The following is a 23,220-nucleotide window of genomic DNA, read 5'->3' as shown; positions in this document are numbered from 1 at the left end:
AGTTATGGAAACTGGCCTTCCGTTTGAGCTCGGGCAGAGACGGATAAAGTAAGAAAGTTTCTCAGGAGTTCGCCGAACAAAATGATGTTTTCCACCCTGTGACATGGAATGTCCAGTCCTGTGTTTTTTCCCTGTAGCCACGGGTCGGTCATCACCACTGCATCTGTCTCATCAGAGTACAATATTCTCTCCACATCTCCACTTTCATGGCATGAACTAATTTAACGTTTGTTTTAAATGGTTACTTAACCCCGGTTTTACACCCAGGTCTGACTCACTTTACACCTCGAGAATTTTTTTTAATAAAACGAGCGACTGGAGGAACTCAACGGATCAGGCAGCATCTGCGGAGGGAAATAGACATTCGGCATTTCGGATTGAGACAGGCCAGATGAAGGATCTGAATCCGGGAAGTTGATTGTACATTTATCTGCAAAGATGCTGCCTGACTCGGTCAGTCCCTCCAGCATCACTTTTCTTACTCGAGACTCTAGCGTCAGCAGTCCTTGTGCCTCCCTTTCGCTCCTGCCTGAGACTGAACCAGAATCTTCCCTCCGGCTTCATTTCCGTTCTGCATCTTCTTCAGCCATCACGCCTACTGGGACACAGGCCTCCATCAGCAGCTCTGTCCAAGGCGAAGGTTATCGGCCCTGTGTCTTCTCCTTTCACCTCAGGACTTCAATCGTCTTCCAGGGGAAGTCCTTCCGATCCCAGGGATGAGCCCTTTGGGGGTTCACTTGACACTTCTGTCGCACTGCCATTTTACCGGGATAAGATTGCAAGACACATGCCCAACGCCGCCCCTTTCGCAGCCGCGTTTAGGCAGTCCATGGCTGAATTTTCATTTATGATCAGACCCGTTTAAGGTGTTGCTGAACTCACCCTGATATGGAAATTACCACGACTGTAATATTTGCAAGTGAACACATCCAGCTGCATAATGTTCATTGCCCGAGTCTGCAGCGCGTGTAGTGGACACTCGCGGTACTGCAGGGGATCCGCAGCTCCCCGAAAGTGAAAGCATTCTGAATCGGGAAGTGCTGAGAGTTAACATGGCTTCGAAAGGACCGGCCGAGAGTTGGACCGAGGAGGCAATTTGTTCCATCTGCCTGGATTTCTTCACCGATCCGGTTATCCTGGAGTGTGGGCACAACTTCTGTCGCTCTTGTATCACACGGTGTTGGGAAAAGGAGGAGAGAAACTCCTGCCCGGAATGCAGAGAGGTGTTTGCTGACCCCACCCTCAGGGTCAATCGGGCCTTAGTAAATCTGGCCGAAAAAGCTCGAAGTCTAAACCTGAATATGAAAAGGAAGGAAAGTAAACTTCACTGCGAGGAACATGAGGAAGAACTGAAGCTGTTTTGTGAAACGGACAAGACACTGATCTGTGTGATCTGTAGAGATACGGAGGAACACAGAGAGCACCGCTTCATGCCGATTAAAGAAGCTGTTAAAATCTACAAGGTAAAACTAACCCGAATTTGATCCTCACCCCATCCTCCATTCTTCTGTCTAGAACCACAGGAGACTTCACACCTAACACATCATTCCCTGTAACTTTCGCCATCTCCAACGGGGTTCCACCACCAAACACATCTTTCCCTCCAACGGCATAGCCCCACCCCTCCCCACAAGTCTCCGAGTTCTGTAAGGATCACTCTCTACGAACCGTAACTCCTTTATCCAGTCGCCCCTCACCACTGATTTCTATCCTGTCGCTGAAACCTGCCAGCGGGACAAGTGCTACACTTGACTCATGTAACCACCTCACTCGCCATTCAAGGCTGCAACTAGCCCCAATTCCTCCCATTTCTTCTACGGTCAAATATCCTCTCGTCTCAGATTCCTTCTTCTCCAGCCCTTTACCTCTCCCACCTGTCCCCTCTCAGCCTCTTACTCCATCACCCTCCCCCACGTTCCCCTCACGTTGTCTCACCCGTCACCAGCCAGCTGGTTCCCATCCCCAACATTGTAGTTCTGGATTCAGCCCCATTCCTTCCCAGTCCTAATGAAGGGTCTCATCCCGGAACGTCGACTGTTTATTTCCCTTGAATAGATGCTGCCTGGCTCACTGAGTTTCTCCCGCGTTTTGTGCACGATAATCGGGTTTGATCACTTGCTTATTTTGATCCACCGTGTTTTTTTTTCTATCTGCTTCTCTCTGTGACTTCCAGGATCAGCTGAAATCTTCCTTCGACTCACTCACAAAAAAGAAATCAGACTTCCAGGAAAGGGAGCAGCAACAGAAAGAGAAGATTTCCGGAGTTCGGGTGAGGCTTCCAGAGCGGAATTTCTGATATTACTGTAGAGTTTTGCTCCCTTTAATGCGGAATAGCCGAGTATCGCAGATCCAGTGACCTGGGTCCAATGCTGACCTCTGGTGATGTCTTTGTGGAGTTTGCGTGCACTCCCTGAGACCACGACAGGTTCAGACACATCCCAAGGACATGCTGGATGAATGGTGATTTACAAGTAATCCTGTGAAGTTGAGGGAGGGTGTATGTGAATCAGGTGGGAATTGATGGGTCAATGGTCGAGAATAAGTTTCAGGAAAATGTGAGGAAATGAGGTTGACGGGAATGCTCTGAGAACTAGTATAGACTCTAATCGATCGAATGGGCACAGTAATGACATCAGGAACACAACACAGCAAACAGTAAACTGAACTTCACCTTTAATTCGACAGGAACAGTTACACAGCGTTCAGTCCCACATCACATCCCAGTTTGCAGAACTGCGCCAGATTATCACTGAGAAAGAGCAGAGTTTACTCAGGGAACTCAGGGAAGAAGAGGAGAGGATACTAAATCCAATGGAGAAAAATCTTCGGGAGATTCAAGCGAATATACGGTTTATTGAGGAGGAAATCTCAAAGTTAGAGGAACAGATGGATCAGAAAGACAGTGTGATATTTTTGAAGGTGAGCGATTATATTTCAATTTGTTTCTGACAAAGGGCACTAAATGAACAGTGGTATATTTGAAATAAACACAGAACAGCCGCCAGTTCTAACAAATCAATTGCCACTGCTGGCGCCCTCGCACAGATTGTTATATTTGTATGACGCGACCTCCAATCACTCCAATAATGATGTTTAAAAATGTCAAAGATGTGTATTCGATCCTTCATTCGATCTTCAAACGATGAAACTTCAGCGTAATTAATCGTAAATTAAGCAGCAATGAAGCGATTAACAAAGGATATGATATCCGTCTGTCGTCAGCACAAAACTGCCCAAAGCAAGACACAAATACGTTAGATATTTCCTTCCCTTTTACCATGCCCCACTCACGTGACTAGTTTGCGTCATAAACAGGCAACGCAGAATACAATGCAGATAAAATCAGATGCGTTGCTCCTACACACAGCATTTACAAAATGTTTCTCACCAGACAATTGATGCAACTATTCAGGTTTGCTGTTGTACCAAAACTGGACTTCCACAACTCTGTACATTCCAGGAGAGAATTCAATCTTCTCTGCAATGATGTACTCTGATTATAACAAAGAGCTGCTGATTGTGCCCTTAGTTACCACAGGAAAGATCCTCTAAAACTCCCATTAACAGCCAGTTCCATTCACAGGCTGTGAGTGTGTCTGGTGAGGTGGGTGTGAGGGTCTCTCTGTCAATCAGTCAGAACAAAGAATGTGACGTCTCACATCAGATTTATCCTCCATTTCCGGTTTCCGTCAGATTAGGGAAACTTTCACTGTTCACTTTACACATTCGGTTAAATTTTACACGGGATTTTATCCCATTCTCCATCATAAGTAGTCCATTTGGTTCATTTTCTCCTCTCAATTTTGTTGCCTCACAATCCACCTCCCACCTGCTCACCACAGCCAGAAACAGTGCCCCGAACTCCATGGTCCCTCATGTTTTTATCCAGTTTCCCCATTACATTCAATCCTTGCTATCCCGCTTCAACCACTCCTGTGGTAGTGAGTTCCACATCTTCTTCACTAAATTTCTTTTGGGAGTTTTTATTAAAATCGATCTGTAATTTCATCTCCCCACAGTGCTCCCTGATAAATAGAGGTACTTTCACCACCTGAACAAAACCAAATCCTTCACTGATCTTACAATCCCCCATCTTATCACCCTGACGTCGTATCCAGATGAAAATGCACAACCTGTCCTGACTTTTCTGTAAGTTTCATGCTCTCAGTGATGGTATAACTTTTAGAAATATTCTTTGTAATTACCCCGTGGTTCTGTATTGTCCCTCTGTGTGAGTCACTGCGGGAGTGGGAATTTTCAACAACTTGTAATGATTTGGATGAAATCCAGGATGTGAACAAGTCTAATCAGGTTTGTGTTTTATTTATTTTAGGAGAAAAGTCGTCGGAACATAAGGTAGGACACGCTCTTTACTAAAACTCTGTCTGCATTTGTAAAATATTTCAGAATTGCAGTTTATAACCAGCAGTTTAATACTTACAGGATTATTGACGATGTCCAGGAATTGTCAGTGACAGACGAAGCCCTACGGGTTGAAAAATTCTATCACCCCTATTTTTTGAACAAAGTGCTGAGAGGAACACTTGATGTCATTAATCGAGGTAAAACTTACAAAGATTCATTTCTCCATGTTCATGAAACACAATTAAGTTCCGATTTGAAGCAAAGATTGGCTATAATAATGGCTGAAGGGGAACTGAATTTTATTCTACATCAACCCCACCGACTGGGAGGCATGACTGTCACATGGTCAGCTGGAGATGTCATACCCCTGAACACACCAGCACAGGGTCACAATACAACCAATACACGGGAGGGTTAGTGAACCACCGCGTCCTGATCCCAGGCACACTGCACTAACACGCCAAGGCATGAGTTTGAACCCTATCGCAGGAGCTGGGAAATGAATACTGATTTCCTGATATTGTAGGGAACAAAAGCAGGTATCAATGTGGTGAGTAGGATTGTCAGAAAATTGCACAAGTCCTTCGTGCGCTGTGAGTTCAGACTCTGACTGACGCAGGTCTCCCCCACCCCATCGACTGAACCCGCAACTGTCACTGTTATTAGAGGGAGAAGAGGGAACGCTAGTAATAGCGGACTCAGTCCTCACGGGAACAGACAGGAGATTCTGTGGACGTGAACGGAACACCCGAATGGTATGTGCCTCCTAGGTGCCAGGGTCAAGGACGTCTCGGATTGTGTCCGCAGTATTTCAGAGAGGGAGGAGAAACTGCTGGATATCTTGGTCCATATTGGAAGTAAAGGCAAATTGGTCCTGAAAATAGAATTTAGAGAGCTTGGTAGAAAGCTGAGAAGCAGTACCACCAGAGTTGTAATTTCCTGATTGCTACCTGTGCCACGTGCTGGTGAGGGTAGAAACAGGATGATTTGGCAGATAAATGTGTGGCTGAGAAGCTGGTGCAGAGGGCAGGGCTTCAAGTTCTTGGATCACTGGGATCTCTTCTGGGGGAGGTATGACCTGTTCAAAAGTGACGGGCTGCACCTGAACCTGAGGTGGAACAATATTCTCGCAGCGAAGTTCGATGAAGCTGATGGGGAGGGTTTCAACTAATTTGGCAGGGGGATGGGAACTAGAGTGAAGGAACTGTAGATCGGACTGATGGTAAAAAAAAACAGATAGCGTGCAGACGGTCAGATAGGGCAGACAGATGTGAAGACACCATTGAATCCAGCGGGGTGAGAACCAATGCAGAAGGGATGCAGAATCAAAGAAAGCGTAGCCAATACAGTACAAAAGTGTTACAATTCAATGAACGAAGTATAAAAAATAAGGTGGATAAGCTTGTTACTCGATTACAGATTGTTGGGTATGATGTTGTGGGCATCACTGACTCGTGGCTGAAGGATGGTTGTAGTTGGAATGTCCCAGGTTACACATTGTATCGGAGGGATAGGAAGGTAGGCAGAGGGGGTGGCGTGGCTCTGCTGGTACATCAGAAACAAGCTGTGACAGGATTGGAAGATGATGAATCCTTGTGGGTTGAGTTAAGAAGCTGCAAAGGTAAAATACAGTCATATACAGGCCTCCCAACAGTAGCTGGGATGTGGATCACAGATTACAACTGGAAGTAGAAAAGGTCGATCGAAAGGATAATAGTACGACAGTCATGGGAAATATTAAAATGCAGGTTAACAGGGAAAATCAGTTTGGTAATTGATCTCAAGAGAGTGAATTTGTTGAATGCTACATGATGGTTTCTTAGAACAGTTTGTCGCTGAGCCTACTAGGGGAACAGCTCTACTAGGTTAGGTGTTATGTATTGAACCAGAGATGATGAGAAAACTTAAATTAAAAGAACCCTCAGGAGGCAGCGCTCACAACATGACTGATTTCAACTTGAAATTTGATAAGAAGAAAGTCTGACGTTGCGGTATTTCAGTGAAGTAAAGGAAATTACAGTGATATGAGAGAGAAGTTGGCCAAAGAGATGCTGGCAGGGATGACAGCAGAGCAGAAATGGTGTGAATTTATGGGAAAATGAGGAAGATGAAGGATAGATGAATTCCATAAATAAATAAATATTCAAATGGCAAAATAGTAGAACTGTGGCTGACAAGGGAAGACAAGATAATGTAAATGCAAAAGTACAACAGAACAAAAATTAGTAGGAGGACAGAGGACTGGGAAGCTTTTAAATACTATAGAATAAACCATAAGACTATAAGATATAGGAGCAGAAGTAGGCCATTCGGCCTATCGAGTCTGCATCGCCATTCAGTCATGGACGGATCCAATTCTTCCAGTCATCCCCACTCCCCTGCCTTCTCTCAATGCCCTTTAATTCCCTGGCTAATCAAGATACTATCTATTTCTGCCTTAAATACACTCAATAACTTGGCCTCCGCAGCCACTCATGGCGACAAATTCCATAGATTTACCACCCTCTGACTAAAGTAATTTCTCCGCGTTTCAGTTCTAAATAGACGTTGTTATTCCCCTCAGTAACCTGGAAACCATTCTCTTCAGACGCAGTCATTTATTTAATTATACAACTCAATCACGTGTCACACATTGTCAACACAGACCAGACGGGTGACACACTGTAATACTTCAATGTGCACACACACCCACTGATACCTAGCACAATCACACACACACACACACACACACACACACACACACACACACTGTAACATATACCCAAACATACTATCAGAGTGTGAAACACGTTTATTGAAGCTTCCTGTCCAGTGCAATTACATCCTTCCCAGAGTCGGAGCAGCGGAAATGCACACAATACCCCAAGTGTGGTCGACGTCAAAATCCTTGCTTAAATTCATGTGGACAGTATCAAATAGGTTAAAGAATACAGGACTGAAGGCAGTAAACTGGAATGCACCAGTATAGGGAGTAAGGTAGATGATATTCTAGCACAGGTAGAGATAGGCAGTTACAACGTCGTTGGCATCACTGAGTCCTGCCTCGAAGCTTAACATTCAGGGTTACATCTTGTATTCAAAGGACAGGCAGGTAGGCAGAGAGGCTGGGGAGGGACTGATGGTAAAAATATTGAAACAAAATCACTAGGGAGAGGTGACATCGGATTAGAAGATGTCGAATCATTGTGGGTAGAGTTAAGAAACTGCAAGGGCAAAAAGACTCTGATGGGAGCTATATACAGGCCTCCAAAGAGTAGCCACGATAGAAATAGAACACAAACTACACCAGGAGATAGAAAAACCAAGCAAGGTGACGATTGGAATGGGGCGTTTCAACATGCAGGTAGATTGGGAAAATCATGTTGGTGCTGCATTTCCAGGAGAGGGAATTTGTAGAGTGCCTCTGAAATGGCTTTTTAGTACAGCTTGTGGTTGAGCCCAATGGGAGAAAGGCAATTCTGAAGTGGCATTTGTATAATAAACCAGATATGATTAAGGAGCTTAAGGTAAAAGAACATTTAGGAAGCAGTGATCATAAATGATAGAATTCACCCTATAATTTGAGAGGGAGATGAAGTCAGATCCATGAGTATTAGCATGGAGAAACGTTAGTTACAGAAGCATGAAGGAGGAGCTGACCAAAGTAGATTGGAAGGGGACACGAACAGGGATGATTGCAGAACGACAAAGACTGGAGTTCCAGGGGCAATTCGGATGGATAAACCTCAAAGATGAAGAAGTATTATACAGGGAGGCTGAGATAACCGCGTCTGACAAGGGAAGTCAAAGACAGCATAAAAGCAAAAGATGGGCCATACAATAGAGCAAAAAATAGCAGGATGTTGGAGTATCGAGAAGATTTTGATATTCAACGGAAGGCAATGTCAAAGCTATAAGGAGAGAAAATGAAAATGAGAGAAAGCTTGCCAACAGTACTCAAGAGGACACAAAAATATAATGAGAAAAAAAGAGGCGAGAGTGGATATTGAACCCTAGAAAATGACGCTGGAGAGGAGAAATGTGACAAAAGAAATGACATAGCTACTTATTTAATATTTTGTGTCATTCATCACAGTGAATGATACGAGCTGTCTGCCAGAAATGTGAGTGTGTCGGGGGACAGAATGAGTGTTGTTGCTATTGGTAAGGAGAAAGTGCGTGGGAAGATTGAAGGTCTGAAGATACCTGGACCAGATGGACAACACCCTACTCGTCGGAAAGAGTTAGCTGAAGAGAATTTGGGGATATTAGTAATGATCTTTCGAGAATCACTAACAACTTGGTCATTCAAGAAGACTGGAATTTGCAAAGGTCACTTCACACTTTAATAAGGCAGAGCAGCTGGGGAAAGAAAATAACAGGCGAGTTAGTCTGGATGTGATGTGCTTGTGAAGATGTTGGAGTCCAGTATTAAGGACAAGCTTTTGGGTACATGGAAGCACATGTTAAAATAGGGCAAAGTCAGCATGCCTCCCGTGAGGGGAAATCCTGCCTGACAAGTCTGTTGGAATTATTCGAGGATCACAAAGCTAAGATAGACAAAGAGTGGTTGAGATGACAGAATTGTTGCCTCTGTGGCCAAGCTTGCAGAGGATAGGAAGATAGCTGAAGGGGCATGTAGTGCAGCAGAAGCTCGGAATCCGGGGAAGGACACAGACAGATTAGGAAATGGGCCAATAAGTGATAGATGGATTATGGGGTAGGAAGTCGTGCAGGCACTTTGGTAAAAGGAACAAAAGCATAGACAGTTTTGTAAACATGGCGAAAAATCAGAAATCAGAGGTGCAAAGATACTTGGGTGTGCTTGTGTAGGATTCCCTAAAGGTTATCTTGCAGTTTGAGCCAGTGGTCAGAGAGAATTAGAATACAAGAGCAAGGATGTAATTCTAAGGCATTAGTCAGACCACACTTGGAGTATTGTCAGCAGTTTGGGGTATCTTATATTGGAAAAGATGTGCTGGCATTGGAGAGCGTCCAGGAGGTTCACAAGAATTATTCCGGAATGAAAGAGTTAACATATGAGGCGTGTTTGATGGTTCTGGACCTGTACTCACTGGAGTTTAGAAGAATGGCTGATTTATTATCCCTCTCAACCCGATTCTCCCGCCTCCTCCTCATAACGTTTGACGTCCTGGATAATCAGAAGTTTACCGATCAACTCCTGCTTTAAAAATCAAACACGAGTAAATCTGCAGATGCTGGTAATCCAAGCAGCGCATGTCCTGATGAAGGGTCGTGTCTGATCTCCCTGAAATTATCTGGAGAGAGCTGATTTTGGGAGGATGTTTCCTATAGTGGATGAGTCTAGGACCAGATGGCATAGCCTCCGATTAGAGGGTGTCGATTTAGAACAGAGATGAGGAGGAATTCTTTTAGCCACAGGATAGTGAATCTGCAACAGGCATGTGTGGAGGCAACTAATTGAGTGTATTTAAAGCGGAGCAACACACACAAAATGTTGGAGAAAGTCAGCAGGCCAGGGGCTGTGGGCGATGGATTTGTGGGAAAGGGGACAAAGGGGTCCTCATCTCCCATCTTTGTCCCCACAACCTACTGGTTACGTCTATACACTCAGTTCACCTACAGGCTTTCCACTACTCCCCAGCATAGGTCCGGTTCAATCTGCCGTTCATCTCTCCCCTACAGGTTCCCATTATCTACTCTGTTTTGTACCGGACCTTCACAATCCCCCGCTTCGCATTCACACTTACACATGAATGTTAACATTGAATGAAGGGTCTGTTCCTGTGCTGTACTGTTCTATGTTCTCTGTTCCATGTTTAGAAGAATGAGAGGAGATCTTAGGGAAACACAAATTTTTTTCAGGGGTCTACAGGTAGGATGTTACCCCTCTCCGAGGAGTCGAGGGTCAGGGATCACTGTCTGTCTGGAATTCTCGGCACCGTGGCAGGGGGGAGGTGAGGGTGTTTGGGGTTTCTTAGCCATTCAGTTCACAGAGCCATCACCGTACAGCATAGAAATGTGCCATTCGACCCATCACCTCTGTGCTGACCTATTTACCCATTTACATTTATCCCATTGACCGGCATTAGGTCAGTCTCCTTCTGTGCCTTGCCTATTGAAGTGTCTGTCCAAGTGTCTCTTACGCACAGTGGACTGGTGGCCTGTGACCTGCAGAGGGCGATGCTCGGGCCGCTGTTGTTTGTCATTCACATTAATGATTTGGGTGATAATGTAGGTGACATTGTTAGTAGGTTTGTGGGTGACACTAAAATTCATGGCATAGTGGACAGGGAAGAGGGTTATCTCTGTTTCACCGTGCCCCTGATCAACTGTAGAGATGGGTACAGGGAAAACGTTTTAAATTTCACCTTTGCAGGTACGTGGTTAAGGAAGGTGAAAGGAATAATGCGAAAATGGGACTAGCTCATTAAAGCAAATTGGTCGGCAAGAACAAGTTGGGCCGATGGGGCTCTGTGACCTCCTGTTTAAATCCATTCACTCACCCCCTTCCCATCTTAATCCACCCCTTTCCCGCACTCGTTTCTGCTGTCTATCTCTCCTGTCTATTTCTGTTCTTGAGGTAGACTGTTCATCTCTCTCCACACATGCTGTCCGACCCGCTAGGTTCCTTCAGCACTTCGTGTCTGTTTGATGGAGGAATCTCTGCTCTCCGTCCAGCGGAAAACGCTTAAAGAGATATGACTCGTTCATCCACTTTTGTTAGGACAAACCACGGGAAAGGTTCGTGTAGGCCACCCGACCACGCCTGAGGCCCAGCGGCCTTTCGACCGATCCCCAGGGCCGCGCTACCCGAGTCTCCCCCCAATCCCCGGGGACTCTCTAATTATCTGCTTCTTCCCCCAGTCTCTGTCACCCTGGATGTGGAAACGGCGCATCCGTGTCTCGAGGTGTCTGACGATCGGAAGAGTGTGAGATGTACCCAGACCCGAAGGGATCTCCCTGACACCGGGAAGAGATTCACATTCTGGATTTGTGTGCTGGGAACGGAGGGATTCACATCGGGGAGACATTACTGGGAGGTGGAGGTGGCGGGGAATCGGCGCTGGAGTCTGGGAGTCGCCGCACAGTCCGTGGACAGGAAGGGAGGGTTCAGACTGAGTCCGAACACCGGATTCTGGGTCATCGGGCGGGTTGACGACGTATTACATTGGGATTATGACGTGTTCGGTGTTCGTACCACCTCTGGGTCCCGTCTCCTTGCCGGTCGCAACCCCGGGAGGGTTGGAGTTTATCTCAGTTACGAGTCCGGGACAGTTACATTTTACGACGCGGAGACCAAATCCCATCTCCATACCTTCATTGGGAATAAATTCACGGGGAAACTTTATCCTTTCTTCCGGACTTGGTGTAAAAACCAATGGCTGACAATCTGCTCCGGTTGCGCTCCGCGTCTGTAAACGGGCCGGGTTCCGGGACCGACGTCAGACGTAAAGTCCCTGTAAATATCAGTGTGCGGAGAGTGCAGCTAAATACGTGGTTAAGGAGATGGTGCAGGAGAGAGGGCTTCACGTTTCTGGACAGCTGGGCTTTGTTCCAGGAAAGGTGTGATCTGTTCCGGCGGGACGGTTTGCACCTGAACTGGAGGGGGTCTAACATCCTTGCGGATAGATTTTCTAGTGTAGCTCCGGGGGGTTTAAACGAGATTTGCAGGGGGAGGGGAACCAGAGTGTTGGAGCAGAGAGTGAGGTGCAGGAGGATAAAAGTTATGCGAGGACTGCATGAATACACAAAAATCAAAGGTTTGTATGTGATAGAAATGTTCACAGGTGCATCTACTTCAATGCAAGGAGTATTGTAGATGAGTTTAGGGCGTGGATTGACACGTGGAGTTATGATGTTGTAGCAATTAGTATAACTTGGCTACAGGAGGGGCAGGACTGGCAGCTTAATATTCCAGGGTTCCGATGTTTCAGATGTGATCGAGGCAGAGGAATGAAAGGTGGGGGAGTAGCATTGCTTGTTAGGGAAAATATTACAGCAGTGCTCAGGGACGACAGATTAGACGGCTTGTCTACTGAGTCCTTATGGGTGGAGCTGAGAAACAGGAAAGGTATGGCCACATTAGTGCGATTGTATTACAGACCACCCAATAGTCAACGAGACTTGGAAGAGCAAATCTGCAGAGAGATAGCAGGTAACTGCAGGAAACATAAATTTGTGGTGGTAGGGGATTTTAATTTTCCATACATTGATTGGGACTCCCATACTGTTAGGGGTCTAGATGGTTTAGAGTTTGTAAAATGTGTTCAGGAAAGTTTTCTAAATCAGTATATAGAGGGACCAACTAGAGGGGATGCAATATTGGATCTCCTGTTAGGAAACGAATTAGGGCAAGTGACAGAAGTCTGTGTAGGAGAGCACTTTGGTTCCAGTGATCATAACACCATTAGTTTCAATTTGATCATGGACAAGGATAGATCTGGTCCTAGGGTTGAGGTTCTGAACTGGAAGAAGGCCAAATTTGAAGAAATGAGAAAGGATCTAAAAAGCGTGGATTGGGACAGGTCGTTCTCTGGCAAAGATGTGATTGGTAGGTGGGAAGCCTTTAAAGGGGAAATTTTGAGAGTGCAGAGTTTGTATGTTCCTGTCAGGGTTAAAGGCAAATTGAATAGGAATAAGGAACCTTGGTTCTCAAGGGATATTGCAACTCTGATAAAGAAGAAGAGGGAGTTGTATGAAATGTATAGGAAACAGGGGGTAAATCAGGTGCTTGAGGAGTATAAGAAGTGCAAGAAAATACTTAAGAAAGAAATCAGGAGGGCTAAAAGAAGACATGAGGTTGCCTTGGCAGTCAAAGTGAAGGATAATCCAAAGAGCTTTTACAGGTATATTAAGAGCAAAAGGATTGTAAGGGATATTTTGATCCTCTTGAAGATCAGAGTGTCGGCTTTGTGCGGAACCAAAGGAAATGGGGGAGATCTTAAATAGGTTTTTTGCGTCTGTATTTACTAGGAAGCTGGCATGAAATCTATGGAATTGAGGGAATCAAGTCGTGAGACCATGGAAACTGTACAGATTGAAAAGGAGGAGGTTCTTGCTGTCTTGAGGAAAATTAAAGTGGATAAATTCCCGGGACCTGACAAAGTGTTCCCTCGGACCTTGAAGGAGACTAGTGTTGAAATTGCGGGGGCCCTGGCAGAAATATTTAAAATGTCGCTGTCAATGGGTGAAGTGCCAGAGGATTGGAGAGTGGCTCATGTTGTTCCGTTGTTTAAAAAAGGATCGAAAAATAATCCGGGAAATTATAGGCCGATGAGTTTAACGTCAGTAGTAGGTAAGTTATTGGAGGGAGTACTAAGAGACAGAATCTACAAGCATTTGGATAGACAGGGGCTTATTAGGGAGAGACAACATGGCTTTGTGCGTGGTAGGTCATGTTTGACTAATCTGTTGGAGTTTTTCGAGGAGGTTACCAGGAAAGTGGATGAAGGGAAGGCAGTGGATATTGTCTACATGGACTTCAGTAAGGCCTTTGACAAGGTCCCGCATGGGAGGTTAGTTAGAAAAATTCAGTCGCTAGGTATACATGGAGAGGTGGTAAATTGGATTAGACATTGGCTCGATGGAAGAAACATAGAAACATAGAAACATAGAAAATAGGTGCAGGAGTAGGCCATTCGGCCCTTCGAGCCTGCACCGCCATTTATTATGATCATGGCTGATCCTCCAACTCAGAACCCCGCCCCAGCCTTCCCCCCATACCTTCTGACCCCCGTAGCCACAAGGGCCATATCTAACTCCCTCTTAAATATAGCCAATGAACTGGCCTCAACTGTTTCCTGTGGCAGAGAATTCCACAGATTCACCACTCTCTGTGTGAAGAAGTTTTTCCTAATCTCGGTCCTAAAAGTCTTCCCCTCTATCCTCAAACTGTTGCCCCTCGTTCTGGACTTCCCCAACATCGGGAACAATCTTCCTGCATCTAGCCTGTCCAATCCCTTTAGGATCTTATACGTTTCAATCAGATCCCCCCTCAATCTTCTAAATTTCAACGAGTACCAGCCCAGTTCATCCAGTCTTTCTTCATATGAAAGTCCTGCCATCCCAGGAATCAATCTGGTGAACCTTCTTTGTACTCCCTCTATGGCAAGGATGTCTTTCCTCAGATTAGGGGACCAAAACTGCACAAAAGCCAGAGAGTGGTGGTACAGAATAGCTTCTCAGAGTGGAGGCCTGTGACTAGTGGTGTGCCACAGGGATCACTGCTGGGTCCATTGTTATTTGTCATCTACATCAATGATCTGGATGACAATGTGGTAAATTGGATCAGCAAGTTTGCTGATGATACAAAGATTGGAGGTGCAGTAGACAGTGAGGAAAGTTTTCAGAGCCTGCAGAGGGACTTGGACCAGCTGGAAAAATGGGCTGAAAAATGGAGTTTAATACTGACAAGTGTGAGGTATTGCACGTTGGAAGGACAAACCAACGTAGAACTTACAGGGTTAATGGTAAAGCACTGAGGAGTGCAGTGGAACAGAGGGATCTGGGAATACAGATACAAAATTCCCTAAAAGTGTCGTCACAGGTAGATAGGGTCGTAAAGAGAGCTTTTGGTACATTGGCCTTTATTAATTGAAGTACTGAGTATAAGAGCTGGAATGTTATGATGAGGTTGTATAAGGCATTGTGAGGCCGAATCTGGAGTATTGTGTTCAGTTTTGGTCACCAAATTACAAGAAGCATATAAATAAGGTTGAAAGAGTGCAGAGAAGGTTTACAAGGATGTTGCCGGGACTTGAGAAACTCAGTTACAGAGAAAGGTTGAATAGGTTAGGATTTTATTCCCTGGAGCGTAGAAGAATGAGGGGTGATTTGATGGAGGTATATAAAATTATGATGGGTATAGATAGAGTGAATGCAAGCAGGATTCTTCCACTGAGGCAAGGGGAGAAAAAAAACAGAGGACATGGGTTTAGGGTGGGGGGGGAGTTTAAAGGGAACATTAGTGGGGGCTTCTTCACACAGAGAGTGGTGGGAGTATGGAATGAGCTGCCAGACGAGGTGGTAAATGCGGGTTCTTTTTTAACATTTAAGAATAAATTGGACAGATACATGGATGGGAGGTGTATGGAGGGATATGGTCCGTGTGCAGGTCAGTGGGACTAGGCAGAAAATGGTTCAGCACAGCCAAGAAGGGCCAAACGGCCTGTTTCTGTGCTGTAGTTTGTATGGTTTACTGGTCAGGGAAAATATCACAGCTGTGCGTGGATAGGACAGCCCTGACGGCCTGTCTACAGAGACCATATGTGTGCAGGTGAGTAACGGGAAAGGTGTGACCACACTAATAGGGTTGTATTATGGACCGCCCAATAGTCAGAGAGAATTGGAGGTGCAAATCTGTAGAGAGATAGCAGACTGACGTAAAAAAAAACAGAAAGTTGTAATAGTAAGGAACTTTAACTATCCACATATTGACTGGGACTCTCACACTATGAAAAGGCTGGACGGCTTGGAGTTTGTCAAATGTGTTCAGAATTTTTTTTCTAAATCAATATATGGAGATACGTACGAGAGAGGATGAAATACTTGATCTCCTATTAGGGAACCAGAGAGGTCAGGTGACAGAAGTATGTTTAGGCGAACATTTTCGGTCCAGTGACCATAATGTCATTAGTTTCAAGTTAATTATGGATAAGGATAGGTCTGATCCTCGAGCTGCGGTTCTAAATTGGAGAGGCGCCGATTTTGTGGAAATGAGAAAGGATCTAGGATGAGTGGATTGGGATAAGATGTTTTCTGGCAAGGATGTGTTAAGTAAGTGGAAGACCTTCAAAGGCGAAATTTTGAGAGTGCAGAATTTACATGTTCCTGCCAGGATTAAAGGCAAAGTTAACAGGCATTGGGAACCTTGGTTTTCAAGGGATATTGGCGATCTGGTTAAGAAATAGAGAGCGGTGTATAGCAGGTATAGGCAACAAAGGAAAAATGAGGTACTTGAAGAGTATAGAAAATGTAAGAAAATACTAAAGAAGGAAATCAGAAAGGCAAAAAGAAGACATGAGGTAGTTTTGGCAAATAATGTGAAGGTAAACCCGAAGGGTTTTTACAAGTATATTAAGAGTAAAAGGATAGTAAGGGACAAAATTGGTCCCCTAGAAGATCAGAGTAGTCGTCTACGTGTGGAGCCTCATGAGATGGGGAGATATTCAACAGTTTTTTGAATCAGTATTTACTCAGGAAACTGGCATAGTGTATATGGAAGGAAGGGAAACAAGCAGCAGTGTCATGGAACATATAGAGACTAAAGAGGAGGAGGAGGAGGTGCTTGCTGACTTAAAGCGAATAAAAGTAGATAAATCCCCCGGACCTGACATGATATTTCCTCTGACATTGAGAGAGACTAGTGTAGAAATTGCAGGGGCCCTGGCAGAAATATTTAAAATGTCCTTAGCAATGGGTGCGGTGCTGGCGGATTGGAGGGTAGCTCATGTTGTTCCTTTGTTTAAAAAAGGCTCCAAAAGTAAACCATGTAATTACAGGCTGGTGAGCCTGACATCAGTAGTAGGTAAATTATTGAAAGGAGTTCTGAGAGATCGGATATAAAAGTATTTGGACAGCCAAGGGCTGACTAATGATAGTCAGAATGGCTTTGTGGTGGTAGATCATGTTTAACGAATCTTGTAGAGCTTTTCGAGGAAGTTACAAGAAAGTAGATGAAGGAAAGGCTGTGTATGTTGTCTACATGGACTTCAATAAGGCCTTTGACAAAGTCCCACATGGGAGGTTAGTTCAGAAGGTTCAGGCACTAGGTATTCATGGAGAGGTTGTAAACTGGATTCAAAATTCGCTGTTTGGGAGAAGACAGAGAGTGGTAGTGGATGATTGCTTCTCAGACTGGAGGCCTGTGACTAGTGGTGCGCCTCAGGGATCTGTACTGGGACCATTGTTGTTTGTTGTCTATATCAATGATCCAGATGATAATGTGGTAATTTGGATCAGCAAGTTTGCTGATGACACTAAGATTAAAGGCGTTGTGGACAGCGAGGAAGGCTTTCAAAGCTTGCAGAGAGATCTGGATGAATCAGAAAAATAGACCAGATAATGGCAGATGGAATTTAATGCAGACAAGTGTGAGGCGTTGCATTTTGGAAGGACAAATCAAGGTAGGACATACACAGTAAATGGTAGGGCACTGAGGAGTGCGGAGGAACAAAGGGAGTTCAGGTACATAATTCCCTGAAAGTGGCGTCACAGGTAGACAGGGTTGTAAAGAAGGTTTTTGGCAACCTGGCATTCATAACTCAAAGTATTGAGTATAAGAGTTGGGATGTCATGGTGAGGTTGTATAAGACATTGGTGAGACCAAATTTGGAGTATTGTGCGCAGTTCTGGTGGTCACCTAACTATGGGAAGGATATCAGTAAGATTGAAAGAGTGCAGAGAAGATTTATTAGGATATTGCCCGGTCTTCAGGAGTTGAGTTACAGGGAAAGATTGAACAGGTTAAGACTCTTTTCCTTAGAGCGTAGAAGAATGATGGGGGGATTTGATAGACGTTTACAAGATTATGAAGGGTATAGACAGAGTAAATGCGAGTAGGCTCTTTCCACTCAGATTAGGAGAGATAAATACGCGAGTACGAGGGTTTAAGGTGAAAGGTGAAAGGTTTAGGGGGAACTTCCTCACTCAGAGAGTGGTGGGAGTGTGGAACGAGCTGCCATCTGACATGATAAATGCGGGCTCGGTCTTAACTTTTAGGAATAAATTGGATAGATACATCTATGACAGAAGCCTAGAAGATTATGGAGTGGGTGCATTTCAATGGGACTTGCGGAATAAAGTTTCGGCACATACTAGAAGGGCCGAAAGGTCTGTTTTCTGTGCTGTAGTTCTATGGTTGTATGGAGTGAAATAAATGCGAGATGAGAATTATTGATCGATTAATTTTAACTCGTTCACCGCATCTGTCAACCGAGCAGAAACACTGCGGATTCAGCAGCAGCTGCGGGCAGTAGGTCCTGAGCTCCCCTAGGTCCTGAAGTCCACTCGCACTTAGACAGGTTAAATGGGACTAGTAGGTGCTGACTGGAAACGAGAGTGAAGATTGATGCAAAGTGTTCACTAAGTTTATCTGCCATTTCTTTGTCCCCCATCACTACTTCACCAGCAATTTTTCCAGTGGTCCCATATCAACTTTCATCTCCCTTTCACGCTTCATGTAACTGAACATAAATTTTTAGTGTCCTGATTTATATTATTGGCTAGTTTTCCCTCATATTTCATCTTTAACATTCTTATGGCTTTTTTCTTTTCCTTTTGTTGGATTGAAAGCATCCTAATATTCCAACATCCCACGCACCCTTGCTGCCTTACGTGCCATTTCCTTAGGGCTTACACAGTCTTTAACTTCCCTTGTTCGCACACGGATTCCTACCCTGCTATTTGAGAACTTCTTCGGTGGGACATGTCTATCCTGCGCCTTGTAAACTATTCCCAGATACTTAAGCCATCTCTGTTCAGACATCATCCCCGCAGTATCCTCCTCCAATGCACCTGGGCAAGTTCCTCTCTCATGCCTTTGTAAATCCCTTTATTCCATTGAGAGATTGATGCATGTGACTTCGGCTTCTCCCTCTCAAATTGCAGTATGAGTTTAATTATATTGTGATCACTGCCTCCTCAGGGTTCCTTTACTTTAAGCTCCCGAAATGATCAGGGTTATTATGCAACACCCAATCTAAGATGGCCTTTCCCAGATGTAGGCCCACAGGCAAGCTGCTCGAAAAAGCCATTTCGTAAGCATGCAACAAATGCCCTCTTGTGATCTGACAACAACGTGATTTTCCCAAACCTCTTGCATATTGAAGTCCCCGATACAATTCTGATATTGCAATTATTACATGCCTTTCCAGCTAAAACTGTGAATTAATTTAAAGTCAGTCCCATAACTTAATAAAGTTTTTATCTGACAAATATCTACCCTCCCAAAGATTGTACTGAAGACTGCACTTAATTTTCCTTCAGCCTTATACTCTTCACATTGCAATAGTGTGTGTTTCGACAGTTTCATAATAACAAAATATACACGACATAGAATGAAGTTTTCCAGTTAGATACAAGGCACAATTAAGCATAGTGTGGGCATTTCTAAGTCCTGTCAACATCATTCATTCCCTTCTTATTTTAAGCCTTTCTTCTATAAACCCAACAGGTGTATGTATTCTGTAAAGACGTCTGGCCTGATGTCCAATATCCTACAAGCCTTGCCGTAAGCCCCTCATTCTGAACACTACCAACCTCTTAGATTCTAATTTGCTTAGGGGAAGGTCTATATCCGCAGCTTAACATTTAATAGCTTTTGTTGCCAAACTGCTAACCCCATCATTTCCCTCAGCAGTGCGATGTGCAGGACCCATAAGGTGCAGACAGCTAAATCAAAATTAGTATATGAAATATTGTTTGACGAGTTTCCAACAGAGCGACCTGTTGTAGACTCATCAAAACCGAAAAGTATTCTGAACAAATTATAAGGACCAATTTCCTCCACCCTCTGTAAGCTTAAACTATTGGCAAAGAATTCTGCTTCATATGCTGATATATGGGTGGTAAGTCATTTCTTTATCATTACCTGCTATTCAGGTACACAAAAACAGCCACGCCAACATCCCTGGTTAAATTATATTTTGATTCATCTGTAAAAATGGTTACCGTATGCTAATAAATTTCATTAATATACTGATGAACCAGCAGACTCTCAGGCAGAACCGAATCCAATCGTGTAACCTAAAATCAAAACTAATGTCATTGGAAATAAAACTAGGTGGGGTGACCGAGAAAGCTACAGTAGGACATATTGTATCATCCAATATACCCATACTCCCAGCTTGATAAGAACCAGCATCCCAAAACAAAAAAAAACTCTTCCTGTGATGTTGCCAACAGCCCTCCAGCACACCTTTAACAGGATGGTCATTTCTTTGCCCCTTGAAATTAATCCAGTATGTTAACATCAACTTCAACCTCTGTAATTGTGAGCGCAATTGTCCCATTTCAATCAGTAAAGCCAGAACAGGAGACGACATTGCTGTGCCACAATACAGTCTTAAAGCCTATAATTGCATCACATCTAAATATTTTAAAGTTGAAGATGAAGCTGATCCATTATCAAGTCATTATCAAGAACAGATCTAATTTAAACAAATATAATTGGTCAACAAAGATTTTCATGTTTCACCCAAGAATACCCACATAGATGCCTGAGGAGATTTAATGCTCCTTTACATTTATCAATTATTTTACTGATAGATGCTTTCATGTCAGCTTATCACCTGTCTGCATACTAAGAAATCTTACCACTGATACTTCCTCAATACATAATCATATAATTTAACATCAAGTGCAAGTCTATTAGTACCGTTTTTTAAAACACGTAATGTGTTTTAGCGACTGAAAGTTTAAAATCCTCAGCAATTTGCCCACAGTTTGACCTATTAATTGTAAATTGTAATTACTACCTCTAATCTATAAAGCTACATCATCTACATATTGTGATTTACCCAGAGTACTCATCTGAGAGAAAATATCATTAATCATAATATTAAATAATGAAAGGCTACAAATACTTTCTTGTGGGATCCCATTCTCTATCTTATAGAAACACAAACATAACATGACAACCCGTACTTGCACAGTCCGTCCAAATTTAAAAAAAATCTCAGAAAAATTATACAATCTCCCCCTCACTCCTAATTTCCATAATTTAATTAAAAGTCCTTCCTTTCATATCATTTCCGTTTTCCGCATCAAAAATACTACTATTACAACATCTTTGTTTAATTGTGCTTTCCTAACCATCGTCTTTCAAACTTAAAACTGAATATAATGTCATTTACCCTTCCAAAATCCACTCTAATAAATCAGTGTATCACCTCTCTTTCCAAAATATAACTCAAGCACTCGATTACCATACATTCCATTAGTTTACATAAATGAGTCATTCATGATATCGGCCCGTAACTAGAAGGATCAGATGGGGACCTCCCAGGTTTTAGAATAGGCACTACTGCTGCATTTTCCACGAGGAAAGTAGACGGCCTAACCTCCAAACATGATTCAAAAAGTTAATATTTTCACAAAAGAGAACTACATGCAGCTACAATTACATATGTCACCCTTTCCTGGGGACACCTGACTTGCATTGTTAATAGACTTCTTAAATTCCTACAAAGAAATCTCTACATCAGTGATATTATCTTTGCTACAGCTGACTTCCAACACATCAGGGTAGTCATAGAAAAAACGTATCCCCACATTGCTTAACCTCTTCACTTAAATTATCCTGATAATGAATCTTAGCAAATGACCCCGTCCGCAACACAAGGTTCCCTTTTTCAGTAACAAACATTTAGCCCCCATTAAACAAGACTGGAATATTATGAATACCACAAGTCCCCCCATTTTCTAAGTCATATCCCAAACATCTCCAAGTTTAATATCCCATCAGATATTATCTCCATATAACCTCCAGTAAATCACCGTCTTCATCACCACGGCCTTTGTCCTTTTATTCTTAATAATGTCACTCGGAGACTGATGCATCATCTCATTTCTCCCCATTTGCTTTCCCAAGTACTCTATCTCCTACAAGTGGCTTCCTGTCCCCGATATAAATCAAGCGCAAGCTGATAAAAACAGGAAGGCTGACTGACGTTCATATTTAAACTAATCACCGCGTGAGTTCCCGTTTGGCCGACAGGCAATGCACACAATGACAGCAGGGGTGAGTGTTGGGTCTGAGCTACGATAGACTGGTGGTTCAGCCCCTTCTCTTCTGCTCCATCACCATGGCGGAGTTCAGCGAGATGCTGCTGTCGGTGGTCGCCGGCCTCCGAGCCCAGAAGGACGGGTATGATTCTCCTTCGACGCCTGGGTGAGTCTGTTTCGGCGATGTCTGTGGTGGCTGAGAAAAAATGCTTTTGCAGGGGACGAGCGAGGAGGGGAGGACCAATGACTACAACTCCCAGAAGGCCCAGCGGATGACACAAAAGTTGGGGGAGTTTTGGATGGTCTGGAGGGTTGTCAGAGATTACTGCGGGAAATAGATAGGATGCAGAACTGGGCTGAGAAGTGGCAGATGGAGTTCAGCACAGATAAATGTGAAGTGGTTCATTTCGGCAGGTCAAATTTGAACACAGAATATAATATTAATGATATGACTCTTGGCCCTGTAGAGGATCAGAGAGATCTTGGTGTCCGTGTCTATTGCACACTAAAAGATGCTGTGCAAGTTGGCAATATTGTTAAGAAGGCGTCTGGTGCAATGGCATTCATCAACCGTGGGATCGAATTCAAGAGCTGTGAGGTAATGTTGAAGCTATATTTCTCCTATCCTGTACATAAGCAATTGTACCCTAACACAGCAGGGTTGTGGGCTTAGTTGGATGCCACTTGGGAGTTCTGTTTTCAATTCTGGTAAATGCACACCAGGAAGGATGTGGATACTATAGAGAGTGTAGAGTAGATTTACAACGATGTTGCTGGAATGTCATGATGAGGTTGTATAAGGCATTGGTGAGGCCGAATCTGGAGTATTGTGTTCAGTTTTGGTCACCAAATTACAGGAAGGATATAAATAAGGTTGAAAGAGTGCAGAGAAGGTTTACAAGGATGTTGCCGGGACTTGAGAAACTCAGTTACAGAGAAAGGTTGAATAGGTTAGGACTTTATTCCCTGGAGCGTAGAAGAATGTGGGGAGATTTGATAGAGGTATATAAAATTATGATGGGTATTGATAGAGTGAATGCAAGCAGGCTTTTTCCACTGAGGCAAGGGGAGAAAAAAACCAGAGGACATGGGTTTAGGGTAAGGGGGGAAAAGTTTAAAGGGAACATTAGAGGGGGCTTCTTCACACAGAGAGTGGTGGGAGTATGG

At 43.9% G+C, this 23,220-nt stretch overlaps 1 pseudogene; it reads left to right on the top strand.

The window, feature by feature from the left end:
* The first annotated feature begins 1,052 nt into the window (after positions 1–1,052).
* Positions 1,053–11,821, top strand: LOC134345901 (zinc-binding protein A33-like; annotated as a pseudogene).
* Positions 11,822–23,220: the final 11,399 nt, after the last annotated feature.

The sequence above is a fragment of the Mobula hypostoma genome, chromosome 4 (genome assembly GCF_963921235.1).
Source record: "Mobula hypostoma chromosome 4, sMobHyp1.1, whole genome shotgun sequence".
NCBI classification, from domain to species: domain Eukaryota; kingdom Metazoa; phylum Chordata; class Chondrichthyes; order Myliobatiformes; family Myliobatidae; genus Mobula; species Mobula hypostoma.
Note: the sequence above shows the minus strand (reverse complement) of the source record. Positions and strands in the feature narration are given on the sequence as shown.